Source organism: Pseudopipra pipra, chromosome 1 (assembly GCF_036250125.1).
Source record: "Pseudopipra pipra isolate bDixPip1 chromosome 1, bDixPip1.hap1, whole genome shotgun sequence".
Classification (NCBI taxonomy): domain Eukaryota; kingdom Metazoa; phylum Chordata; class Aves; order Passeriformes; family Pipridae; genus Pseudopipra; species Pseudopipra pipra.
The window spans coordinates 63,765,053-63,778,059 of record NC_087549.1 but is presented as its reverse complement, the minus strand read 5'-3'; the positions used below and the strand labels follow the sequence as shown (position 1 = coordinate 63,778,059).

General features: G+C 37.9%; 1 long non-coding RNA gene across 2 annotated transcripts in view; it reads right to left on the bottom strand.

The window, feature by feature from the left end:
- The window catches only part of LOC135416326 (uncharacterized), a 67,697-nt gene that overhangs the window by 28,334 nt on the left and 26,356 nt on the right, over nucleotides 1–13,007 (bottom strand). The window contains exon 3 of one of the 2 annotated variants that reach the window (XR_010431546.1): nucleotides 1,073–1,243. The exons of the other annotated variant lie outside the window; for it this stretch is intronic. This is a non-coding gene — a long non-coding RNA (uncharacterized LOC135416326). The remainder of the gene's footprint in view (nucleotides 1–1,072; nucleotides 1,244–13,007) is intronic. 2 annotated transcript variants of the gene reach the window in all.

Below are 13,007 nucleotides of genomic sequence, written 5' to 3'. Positions count from 1 at the left end.
GATTCTACACAGAGCTTCAGCAAATCCAGTATTTTTTCTTCTGAAAGCCTATGCAGGTGGCGTCAGTACTGGATATTCTGTTTACAAATCATTAATGAAGTGATTGTGGCTTTTTTCATTTGCTCACACTTTTGAACTGCTCAGAGCGACACATTCCTAAATAGGGAACACAAGAGTAGAGAGAAGCACACAATAGCCTTATTATGGGGGCCACACAAACACTGGTAGTGCTGAGGGTTTATATTAACCCAATCAATTAAAGATGTACGGAAAGAGTTCAGCTAGTAGGGGACTGGGAAAAAACGGTACACAGCAATGAGTTGCTAGGCATGCTAATCTGGACTCCGAAATTCTCGCTTAGCGCTATATCTGAGCTTTCTTCCTGCACAATAAAAGGTCCCTTTCAAAGCTGAGAGTCCTTAGCAGTGCAACCATTGGAAGTCACTGCATTCTCTGAATGAAATAAATGCCTTGCTTTAATTTCTATAAGGCTTGTGTAAATTTCCTTCAGTACTAAACCATTAGAATTCTGAAAGAAAAATGCATATATTAGGCTATACTGTATCCCTATTGTGCACTAAACATCAACTCATGCTACTGATATGGAGTTTAAAAGCTTAAATAAAGTGTGGAGCTCCTGCTGGGCAAACAAGCCGAACTGGCCCAATGAAGCAACCTTTTTGTTAAGAATTCTCATTTGAATAAACAGCATGGTAGAACTGCTGAATGCAGATGGCTTAAGTGTTAGGGTTCTTCTAGAAGAAATAAGTCTTAGTAGTTTTACACTTTCATGAACCAAATCATATTTTATGAAGGACAAGTACCCCAGTTTCTCACAGACTGCATGCTAGAAATGAAAGGAGTTAGTAGTTAACTGGTTTATTTTGAAGTCTGCATCAAGGCAAAACAAATACATGGATTTTATTCTGTAATTCTCCTGTTGTATGTTTGTCTATGCAAACACACATACAGACACATGCAAGACATAGCTCTAAAAGCTGTGTAAGTTCTCCAAGAAGTAAATTAAAGCCCTGTGCTTAGGTTTAGCATTATTTTTGTGTTCTGCACTTACCTGTGATACTTTTTAACTGGACACAGCATCGAGAGCTATGAAAGACTGCACAGCACAAAGTCTGTTTTGGTATAGATGCTCTGCTTCAACTTTTACTGCATTCTCCATCACTTGATAGGTAGATATTTTCCCTCCTGTCAGCAGAATGCTGGTCCTGTTTGCCTCCTTCCTCTGTGAAAGTGAGCAGGTGGCGAGAAACTCTACTGATCATGCAAAGAGCTCACAGTGCCATCTCAAATGAAATATAACAACTGAGAGATAGTAACATTAATTTGGGATACTATTTAATGGGATGCTATTGTGCAAATGAAAGTGAGAGCTGACTGCACTCAGCTGTCCAATAGATACTCCATTCTCACCATCTTTTATAAGAGAGGAATAAGCTATTAACTTTTGTGTGAAGCATCAGTCAGCTATTTCTATAGGCTTTCCCCCCCATATTGTAAGAACTGCTTTGGTTTTAATTATTATAGTCGGATATCTAATAGACAAATATGAAAGACTAGGGAGTGGGGAAACAATAAAAATATCTGTCAAAAACTTGTCTTTGAAAGGGTCTGCTGAATATAGGAAATGTATTAGGAAAAAAAATTACATTTGTCAAAAGTTGGGGAGAAGAGAGGGAAGTCTGTCAAGAGTCAATCAGGTAATCTGACTACATTTATATGAGAAAATAATTTTTAGTAATCAACATCTGTAAAACCAGACATTTGCACATTGGAAGAGAAGAATGGGCACTGTGCACTAAAACTCTTAAGACAGACCTTTACTCTAGCTGTTTTGTTACCATTTGGTCCCACAAAGGTGAGGTAAATTTTTACTATGTTGCAATATCATTAGTCTAAATTTAATTATTATTTTTCTTCTGTTCCCATAGCACTTTAAAGAGTTCTGTAGGTCTATGTATTTGAACCTGTTGTGGTTTAATCCCAGTCCGCAACCAAGTAACACGTGGCCTCTCATTCACTCCCCCACCCGTGGGACTGGGGAGAAAATCGGAAGGGTAGAAGTTAGAAAACTTGTGGATTGAGATAAAGACAGTTTAATAGGGAAATCAAAAGCCACACACATGAAAAACGAAACAAAGACTTAATTTTCTACTTCCGACGGGCAGACAGGTGTTCAGTTATCTCCTGTCCTCAGGAAAGTAAGGCTTCATTACTGGCAATTGATGTCATGGTGACCTGGAAAGACATATGTCATCACTCCAAATGTCCCACCCTTCCTCCTTCTTCCCCTCATTTACTTACTAACCATTATCACATAAGCTATGGAAGAACCCTTTGGTCAGCAGCAGTCAGCTGGAGGCTTTCCATTAGACCAAGGAATAAACCACATTAAACTGTGTTGTGCATTACTGTGATTAAAAACACTTACCTTATTACTCATGGTAGACCAGTTTTAATAGCAGATAAAGTTAATCTAATGACATTTAGCCAGCAAAGCTCTCTAAATCCACCATCTTCCATCAACTTGTTTTAAAATTTGGCATGAAGTTACAGGATTGCTCCTCATCACTCCTCCCACTGCTTTTGCCACTGTCTGCTGTTGCCTGCAAGGTCTGCTAATTGCTTGTAGGCAACAGCCTCTTCATACTTCACATCTCTCAACAGCCTCCATTACACTTGCCTGGTGAAAGAACATCGCTAGAGCCAGAGCAGCTGGCTGGCCAACTTGGTGAGGTGGGCTTTGAACTGAAGGATTTGGAGAGCAGGGTCTAAAGTGACAATGCTCACACCAGTTCAACCAACTGGGGAAAAAGCCAGGCTAACCAGAGCAGCAACAAATGTGCTGTTATTCACAGGAATAACTGAAACACGGTGTCACAACCCACATGGCTCGAAGGATCATGATGGATGGCCTTTTGTAAAGACAGGGAATAAGAAGAGAAGTTGCACTCTATATTAAGGAGAGTGCTGACTGCATAGAAGTGAACTATGGTTCACTTCTGTTGATCTCATTGGGGTCACAACCAACAACACCTTAAGTCTGAATCCATTCAAAATAAGCATAATGACTTAACTCTAATAACATGCTGGGACATTTCAAGTTATTCAAAGAAATCTGATAAATGGCTTAAATAAGGTCAAAGTTTCTGATACTAAGAATAATTAGGGGGGAAAGAGCAGATACTCAGTACATCACCCATCAAAAAACCTAGGGAGAAGGAAGCAGAGTTTGATTTTGAGGCTTAAGATGGGCTGCTGGCATGTTCTGTGTTCTAAGAGATGCTTTGATTGGACTGAGCCATCCAGAAGGTCCTATGTGACATGCCCTGGAGCTTTGAAATGCTAGACATCTCCTTTTATGTGAAAATTATGATTCTGCTGTCATCCTTTCCCGTTATATATCTTTTTCCTACTCTTCTTCCTGACCTCTATTTTTTTTTTCTTTCTGCTCTCTAAGTACATCCCTGTCTTCTGATACTACCATGACCAAAAGGATACTGAAGTAGTCTGGTCCAGCAAACAGAGAAGGAAGCTTTCAGATGTCAGTGTCTCAAGGAATGAAATACAAAATGCCACTCGGGAGACAAAGGTCATCTTTCGGAATATTTCCCATACTGACATATACAGCCAGAGAACTGTGTAACAGTAAAATTCTTAGGCAAGGCAAATGTTTTTCTCTCTGGTAAGAATTATTCACTGTTTGTTGCCTGTGTCTAGAGGGATATAAATTCCTTGTTGTTGCGCACAATTCTGTATTCCTCACCACTCAACAACACCTCACGTTTCCAATTCTTTCCCTGTTGCCCTCTTAAGCATGGCTGCTACCCCTTTCCATCAGGATCTTCACTGATACATAATGCTAGAACATTTATCCAACAGAAACTATACGCAAAGTAGAATAAATTTGAACAATTCTTTTAATAATACTAGATTTTACATAGCCCCTCGATATAAAAGGGTATTAATGCACAACAGAACTTGAGAAAAGTCAAGTACTATCCAATGTTGCTTAATAACTGAAGAAAAAGAGTAAGGTTTAATCTTAAATATTATAACATGCAGAAAATGAAAAATGTTCTGAAAATGCATTATCAGTTACTAATTACTATATATATAAAACCATTCTGAAGCAAGGGTTCACTTACAGGCTTCCATGCCAACTTATTCTGGAATAAATTTTGGAAAGTGACACCAAAATAACTGATAATCAAAGTCATCTGACAAGTAGCCAGGACTGTTGTGAGTAGGGTCACACATAAAAACAAAAAAATGAAACACTTCACAAATCTGGCACTTTTACTATTACATTTGGAAAAAGCCTCTTCAAAATAACTCCCTGCTTCCTCCAAATCATAAAGAGTTTTAACATGAGAAAGAATGGAGTATCTGATCTTTCCACAATCATTACCACGAAGACATTATGCTGTATGATTTGCACTGAGATCCAGCAAGGACTTACTACAAATATTTAAAAAAGGCAAAACTTAAGAGTCTGTGAAAACACTGACTTGTTCTTGAGACTGTGGACAACTTAAGGACATCCATGTGACAAAGAAAGAGGATATCATTCTTTCATCTGCAAATGAAATAAAACACCTCCTTCAGTAATGATGTCAGTCTACCAGCAAGATAACAGAGAATCTGTTGACAAATTAAAGGCAGTTTGGAGATAAGCACGAAAATGGGGGAGACAAAGACGACCTATGTCTAATAAAAGTTTTGGTATTGTGGAAATTCAGGTTAAAATGGTAAGTTAAAACTGCATTGCTTAGATTGAAAATTGACAAAGAAATATTCAAATCATTGATTTTTTGAAAAATAATTACTTTGAGTTATTAAAATGTGTTGCAGCACAAAAGCATGGATTTGTTCCAGTGCAGCAGAAAAAATATGTCTGGAAAAGACCAAAAATAACTTTCCTTGTTCTGTTTGGTTTCATGATGTGAGGTAGGGAAGCTCATTGAACTTCCTTTCAGAAGGAAGAGACCAAAGAAATTAACAGGTACAGATGGAAGTTCAGCAGTGTGACAGTGACATGGAAAATGGCAATTTATCTGGACACATGATTTTTTCTTGAATCCTAATAACAACTTGCATTAGTAATGAAATTTTGTCAAAGGAGTCTAAGGAAGGATTAAACCAATTAATTAATTAAATAACAGGGATCAAAACCTAAATTATTTTTAATAAGAAACTTTTCTTCTGGCAGTTACGTTAATTCATATGTTGAGCAGAAGAGGAAATTCAAGAGACCCTTGGAATACTTCATCCAATGAGAAGACTTGAAGCTGGATGAGAAACAGTTCATTAATTATTAAAACTTAAGTCAGTCTCTCAGTCAACGTGGTAGAAGCCCCATTATTTGACATACATGCAGCTTAGTTTCACCAAGATCTCAGACCTGAGAAGTAAAGCTATCAGACTTTGCCAAAACAGGGACTTACCCTTAAAAGTTACTTCATATATTTAGCCTTGAAACTTCTCAGGTAAAAATGAAGTGGCCTTTAATATACAACTTGCTCTGGCTGACGTGTGTTGCCTGGTATGAAATCAAGGGGTTCATTTTCCACCACTTCTTTTCTGTTTCTGAAAATTCTGTCACTTGTTACCAAGCATCCCGTAACTGTGTTTGTAACAAAGATTACACTGATATTTCTGTCCAGCTACATGTCCTGCAGGGCTGTTCTCCAGTCTTCCGATCAGTAAAAATGTAATAACATTTTCACATAGTCAATATTTAATTCTGTAAATGCAACTGGTAGTTGTAATCTAGGTTATTAACCACACAGTGATTTATGAGGGAGAGCAGACAGAGGAGGGTTGCAGAGCACTAGGAAGGTCCTCTGGTGACAATAAAAAAGTTATAAATTTCATAGCTCTGCCTGAGAAATGTATTTATATCCTATATTAAGAATAGCTTTTTATAAATTTTAATGGTCCATGTTATTAATGGTGCTGTCATCATTACTGCCTGTGCAAGACTGCAGTCTTTTTTTCCTTCTTATACTTTTCCATCAGCTGAAGGTCTTATAGTTTTTAAAAAGCTCTTATTAGCAGTTTGCCAAAAAATCTTTAAGAGTTATAAGTCTATCTTTGTTCCATTGGACTGCAAAGACTGCAAGGAATATTTTGCATAAAATTTTACGGCCGAGGCAAAGTTTGGGCTAATTGGGCAGAAAACAATTGCTTCTCTATCATGTTTACAAAGCATAAGCCAATACATAGGAATAAAAGTAGCACCATATCAAAAAGAGGAATTTATACATGAAAATTGTTCTTAAATAGTGTAGTATACACTGTAGGATAACTGTAAGATAGACAGTTATATATCAAAGATCTGATATAAATATGTGTGGTACCACAGACTTCATTACAGTGAAAGACAGTGGTAGCATTTACAAAAAAACTCCACATTTTTACTTGCTTTACATTACTTTAGAATGCTCTGTGACACTTGACCAAGTTTGCCAAGGGAAGGTAGTCTATGGCACTGCCTGATATTTGAACAACTTTTCTATTTATCTGATCTTCATACAAGAATCAGAAACAGACTCCTACAGCAGCCTCCTGCTTTACCGCTCTCATGAATGGAGGCAGGTTTTCTAAAACTGTCACAAGTCTCTACAGTAGCTAGCATCTCTCCCACTGTCAGAAGCCAACAATAAAAATGGCACACAAACATCTGATCTGTGGACAGTGAAGGTACAGATAGAGTTCTGGCAGAGCTGTTCGGCAGGGAAGAAACATAGCCTCATACGATGGTGTATGTAAGTCACATAGGTCCTCTGACTTACAAGCATAGGTATTTTTAATCATAAAATCATAAAAATAAACCAGAGCCTTATGGGCTTTCAGGCACTCTGATGCTTTGGAGATAGCAGCTGTACAGTCCAGGCAGGCATATTAAAGAAGATATGTGAGCTGGAGCAAGGTCCTGTGGCATTGTTTCCCTTGCTGTTTAATTTTAAATTATTCGCCAAAAAAAAAAAGGAATAAACACTATCATTGCAATCTCCAGACAAATGTAAGTACCTGCTATTTTACAGGTGTTAGTATCAATTATGATTTTCTCAAGCAGGAAAAAATATTTGTAACACTGAGTCACTATTTTCCACAATTATTCTTCTTTCAAAAGAACTTACAATAATTTTTCTTTGTTATTTTTATACCTACTCTACTTCAAATCGATACTGTAAAAGTGATTTTTCCCCTTGTCTTTCAGCTGCTTACTTCTGGGATAGGAAACATGAATATTGCTAGTTAGTAAAGCCAACAGTCCACTGCAAATACTGCATTTCATATTTGTAGCTCAACTTGAACTGTTTTCTCAACTCATCACCTATGAGTTATAGACTAAACCCCCTTCTTTTCCTTTTATACTTCTGTCTCACATCGGCTTCAACTGTTAGATGCTCAACCTAAATGGAGGTAAGCCCTGAGCAGAAAATGTAAGGGCCAATCAATATGAATATAGAAGATGAGTAAGGAGTAAAACAATATGATTTCGATGAAGACAGAAAAGACCACAACAGTGGAGCACGAAAAGTTCCATTATCCAGATTTTCAGAAGAGTATTAGAGCCTTACTCCAAATTTTCTTCCGTAAGAGAGGAATTTCCATGTCATTCCTATCTGAGAAAAAAAAAACAACCTTCCTAATGCTAAAGGAAAAATTAGTCTCCCTGCAGCCTGGTTCTCTTCCTTTCTTAAACAAATTCTGCTAACTACATCACACTATATTCCTATAAACTCTTAAAGAAATTATTTGAAATACAATTGCATTTTTAGTCACTAGAAACTCCTCTTAATGATATCAGCTATTGAGAGAAAATAACAAAAACTGTAATTAATTTTTAGTAATTATTTTTGTAAGATTTTTTTTTTTTTTTTTACAAACAGGGCTTGCACAACACTTAATATATGTTAATACTTATCTGAATATCTGAATTTCTGATGATTGTTTGCAGTAATATAGTAGGGATGTTCAATAATATTTTGGGGAGATTGAATAACACTAATAGTTAATGACTACTATGTCATGTGCAGGATGCCTCAGCTCATAGCATCTGTCTCTGCAAGATTAAGTGTGAGACAGACTATGAATTACCAAGGAATAAGTGTGTTGGAATGCTTTTCTAAATTAAACCTTTCACAAAAAAAGTCTGCCTAAACCTCCAGAAGTAGGAAATTCAATGGTTGTTAAGCAAAGCTAACATAATTTAACATCAGTCTGGCTTAGAAAAAAACCTATTTTGTTTCTCATGATAAGTTGCTTTCAGAACATAACACTATGCAGTGAAAGAATGCTAAATAGTGCTTTTCTGGTTCATGAATGAAAAAAGCTTTTATTCAAGGTGATTACAGAGTACTCTATTGATTTAAGTAATGGGTATTTACTCCAAATCTCCTTTAAATTACTAAAAAACCAGCTAACGACGTGATCTCAAAATGTAAATGTACAGTTCCAAGACATCTGCATTAATGCATAGAGGCTGCTATCTTATTTTATGGAGTAAGGAGGCAAAAGGACAAATATCATCGATGTAAAGGTAATGCACTACTGCCATTTATTCTGAAGGCAGATAAAGCAAATCAAGGCAGCACTGATTCAGTAGAGAAAACAGGAATGCATCTTTGTGGGAACACTTTGCTTCACATGAGTTTTGCATTTTAGCTAACAAAGTATATCAGAAAATGTGAAACTGATTGATATACATATGAAAGCTAAGGAGGATGAAGCAAAGGGAGAAGCAATTTCTCAGTTGTAGCATCATATGAAGATATTCTAGAAAGAAAGCTTCAAACTGAAAAAAAACCTCTGAAATGTCAGGGAACCTCCTTGTAATTCTAGAAGCTTCCTTTGAAACCTTCAAGTAGCATTTTTAAAGGTATGCCTACACATACTCTCTGTCTCAGACAGTGGCAGGAGACTTCCTAAGTGAAGAAGCAAAAAATGTGACCAGCAAAAGGTGGCTTGTTTACTGGGAGGATGCTGAAACTGCACGCAGTGGGAAGCATCAAGGACTGTGTGACTTGAGCCCATTTCGGAAGGAGTTTTCTGAGAAACAGGTGAATGTCTGATACTTAAAGCCATAACCTTTTTTTCCAGTCAGCCCGGTTCTCACAAAGCATCAGTGCCAGGGGAGGTTGATGATGCTTTCTGTTACAACAGTATCTTGGTTACAACAGTGGTTCCTAAACACACTGCTCCGCTGTAAACTATTTTTCTTGGTAATCTGTAGCAATCCTAAATTTGAATATCAGCAGAAAAGGATTATGTAGCCGGCCTTGGACAGCAGGAGCTGGGAGAAACTCCTTACTCTGAGGACCTTCCTCACAAGACCTACTGACATTTAACTATGTTGACTGGCCTGTCTCCTGCAGCAAGACATGGAGAGACTTTGTGAGGATGTTATCAGATCATGTAGAAAACCTTTGTTCTCTTCCCCCCACATAATCCTGGTTACAGGAAATATTAACCAATTCTGTAACTGTAGCAGAAACTTGTGTAATCCCCTAGTTAGCATAATCCATCCCCTGGTTAGCATAACCCATCCTCCTCATTAACATGTCCTGCCCCCAAGACCCTTAAATTGCGTTTCATGTATTCAATAAAGATTCCAGTTTTCACCCCCAAACCTGGGATCAGATAGTTATTGACTGTGGAGAAGCAAGATTCAGGATGGGAACAGTTCCAGGCATGGAGAAAAGCATACAGCAATTGGCAGGACTTTCATATGGACTTTACTGTTATTATGTGGTTTCACTGTATTCATGCTACACAGTGCACAACTGCACATGCCCAGGCTTCCTCCTCCCCCTTTTGCCTGTGCCCTGTTCTGATTTGCTCCCCCATTTGTCTGTCTGATAGCCCACCCGATGTACTGCCCCCTTCCCCTGGCGGGACGGTTAAGAATCGGGCGCACGCCTGAATAAACAAGTCTGCTTGCACCCTTCCTCGTGTCCTGTCCCCTCTTCCCTTCGGACCGCGACAATTGACCTCTTCAGTAACCACTGCATCCCTACTCAAACTTGACTTTCAAACACTTATACAGCCCTGATGCAAAGCAATATTATCGCCTTGTAGTTGGCTAGTAACCAAAGGACCCCATCTGGAGGGGCCTCTGTCACAGGACCCACCCAGGCTATAAAAGACTTTCCCTGGGCATCATTATAACCACCAGGCTATACACATTGTGTTCCTCGATGGGAATGCTCTCTGTTGCATCTTGCACTGATTATCCTTTTTCCAAAGGAAGATTTTATGTCTCTTCTACCAGTTCCTCAAAACTATTGTTCACTTGGTTATTAATTTACTTTTACCTTCTAGTAACGGAGTCTGAAACATGAGGAATATGACTCCTCATTGTCAAGAAGTTGTTCCTTGCTGTTCCTTGCAGAGGAATGCTGTCTAGCAATTGTCTTAGGAGGATAAGAGCAAAATAATTTATTCAAATAGGGCTCTAAAAGTCTCACTGAAATCTTGCTTTAGCTCTTTTCCTTGCAGTCTTCCATGCCCTAATCTGTCCTACCCTCCTGTACCTTTTAAGCTCACTTCCCTTCAGTCTCCTTTTCTTTCTTCCTTTTTTTTTTATTCTTCCTACTGTTTCCCTGCACACTGTAACTGCCCTAACAGAAACAAGAAGTCTCTTCACATTTGTCAAATGACTTGTCCACTGTGTTTTTCCTGTGTAATTCTCTTCCATTTTATCTGCTTTTTCATTCCAGATGATGCCTTAAGCCCCTAATGTTTTTTTTTATTTTTCTAATATTTGTAAGACTGGTAAGAATTGTAGGTTTTAAAAGCAGAAACCCCTTTCTCCCTTGTTCCTTTCCCTTGTTTACACATTCCCTAACCCTCTTACCCCATTCTATGTTCCCATATCAAACCTACCCCTGAATTCAGTGGCCATGTTTAGTCTTTTGTCAAGGCAAAGGCCTAGACTGTTTGGAGAACAGCGTATCAGGGCCTAAACCACAGAATACGGTCAAAAATTAGGTAAATATGTACCCTTTGTGCTCTGATGAAGTTGAAGATGATGAAGTAAGTGGTCCCAAAAAGACCCCAGACCCGATTCTCAGGGGGAGGGCCCAGGGTGGACCAGAGGAAGGGCCAAAGGGTGGACACATCTGGGATTGGATGGATAATGTTATAAAATGTAACCTCTCAGGCACGGCCAGCGCGCGCGTCCTATTACCACCTACTGCCTTGGCAAATAAACCCTTTCTTATCTCACCCCTAATTAACTGCTCCGGAGATTTTTTCAGCACCAAAATACACAGGTAACACAGATAACAACCATTTTTCTGCAAGGAATATGTCTATATTTGTTAAGGAACACTATTTAGGCTACTGCCACAACCTGGATCATGTTTTTGAAAGAATTTTACAGTTACACATATAGATACACACATATATTTTCAAGCCCCAAATGCCCTTCCTTTATTTATAACAATGAAAATCTGAGGTGACTTCCAGAAACTATGGAAGAAATAGATGAGGAGTACCAGATCCCACAATGGCAAGTGAAAAAGGATAGCCACAAATCCTCATCCTCCCATTAGAATGATGGAGGAGTTTCAAGACAAAGAAAGAACAACTGCATTGAACTAACTGATGCATGCTGAGGGCTGGACTGAATGAATACTTTTTATTGCTAATTTAGTGGTTTGGAGTTTTAATAAGTAAGTGGAAAGAATAGTGAAAATTAAAAATATGAGCAAGGACTGCATTAATAAAAAATGAAAGATCTGGAAAAGACAAAGGCAGTCTGACCACAAAAACCTTGTGGTGGTCCAGAAGGACCCAGTAGAATCTGTGACTTTGACTTGAGACACTCGCAATATTCCAAGAATCATAAAATGGGAAAGATTTAAAAAAAACAGTAGACAAACACATCAACTGTGTGCTCCACCTACTGTCATCAACTTATTTCTCTGCACTTCTTGCTGAAATCTATTTAAGTCCCAATTCTACAAATACATGCTTAGCATTCTGAAACTACTGAGATCCACTGTAGTCTGAAATGCTCTACCTTCACATAAACTAAATTACTCATAGTAAAAGAAAGATCAGGACTTGCATCTATAAGCTCGTTATAGCAGAAATCTTAAATAGCAACCCAGCCCTTGAAAATCTGTATTGATTCAAAGAGCAGGACCAGGATAACTCCTTCAATTTCATTCCTACCATTTATAAGTCCTCCTTCATCCTAAAATGCATTTGATAAACAAAACAGCAATGATAAAAACTGGCTTTTGTGTGGTGTGTAACATCTCTTCCATAATACCACTCCGCCTAGCTTCCAAGTGCATTGAAGACTTACTGAGGATTAATCTACTGCTTCCGCTTTGCCAGTCACATATAGACATGTGGCAGCTCTCCTATTGCCTGAGCAGTACAAGTTGGAGACAGAATGACCGCTGCAGAGGTGTAACAGACAAACCTCCCATTCTACAGCCACAGACCCAGAAAAATAAGAAAATAATAGAGCTCACTCACTTGTGCCATTCCATTCATCTTCAGTGTTCTGCCAGTATTAACCAGTTGCTGTATAGATCGGTGTAGGAATCAATCAACACACTGGCACTCCTGCAGTCTATCATCCAATTGAAAATATTATAGTTCAAGTGAAAGCTGTCCCACAAATTCCTGAGTTTAAATTTAATGGGAGGGCATGAAAATGTAAAACATGCTGCCAAAAGTAAAAATTTCTGCTAAATTTGAGTCTCTTGGATATAAAGTAATTTACAAATAAAAACTATAAGTGAGTTATTTTCTTATATTCCACCATATTTTTAATTTTTACTTACAAAATTAAGCAATATACAATATATTTGTGTTAAATTATATTTTAAAAAATTGAAATTAGTCAAACCATAAATCCCCAACATGTCAGTGATCTCATTCAAATCAAGTCAGAAACTGACAATACACCTGAATTCCAAAACAGATATGTCTGAATTATCTACTGCTTCTTCAAATCT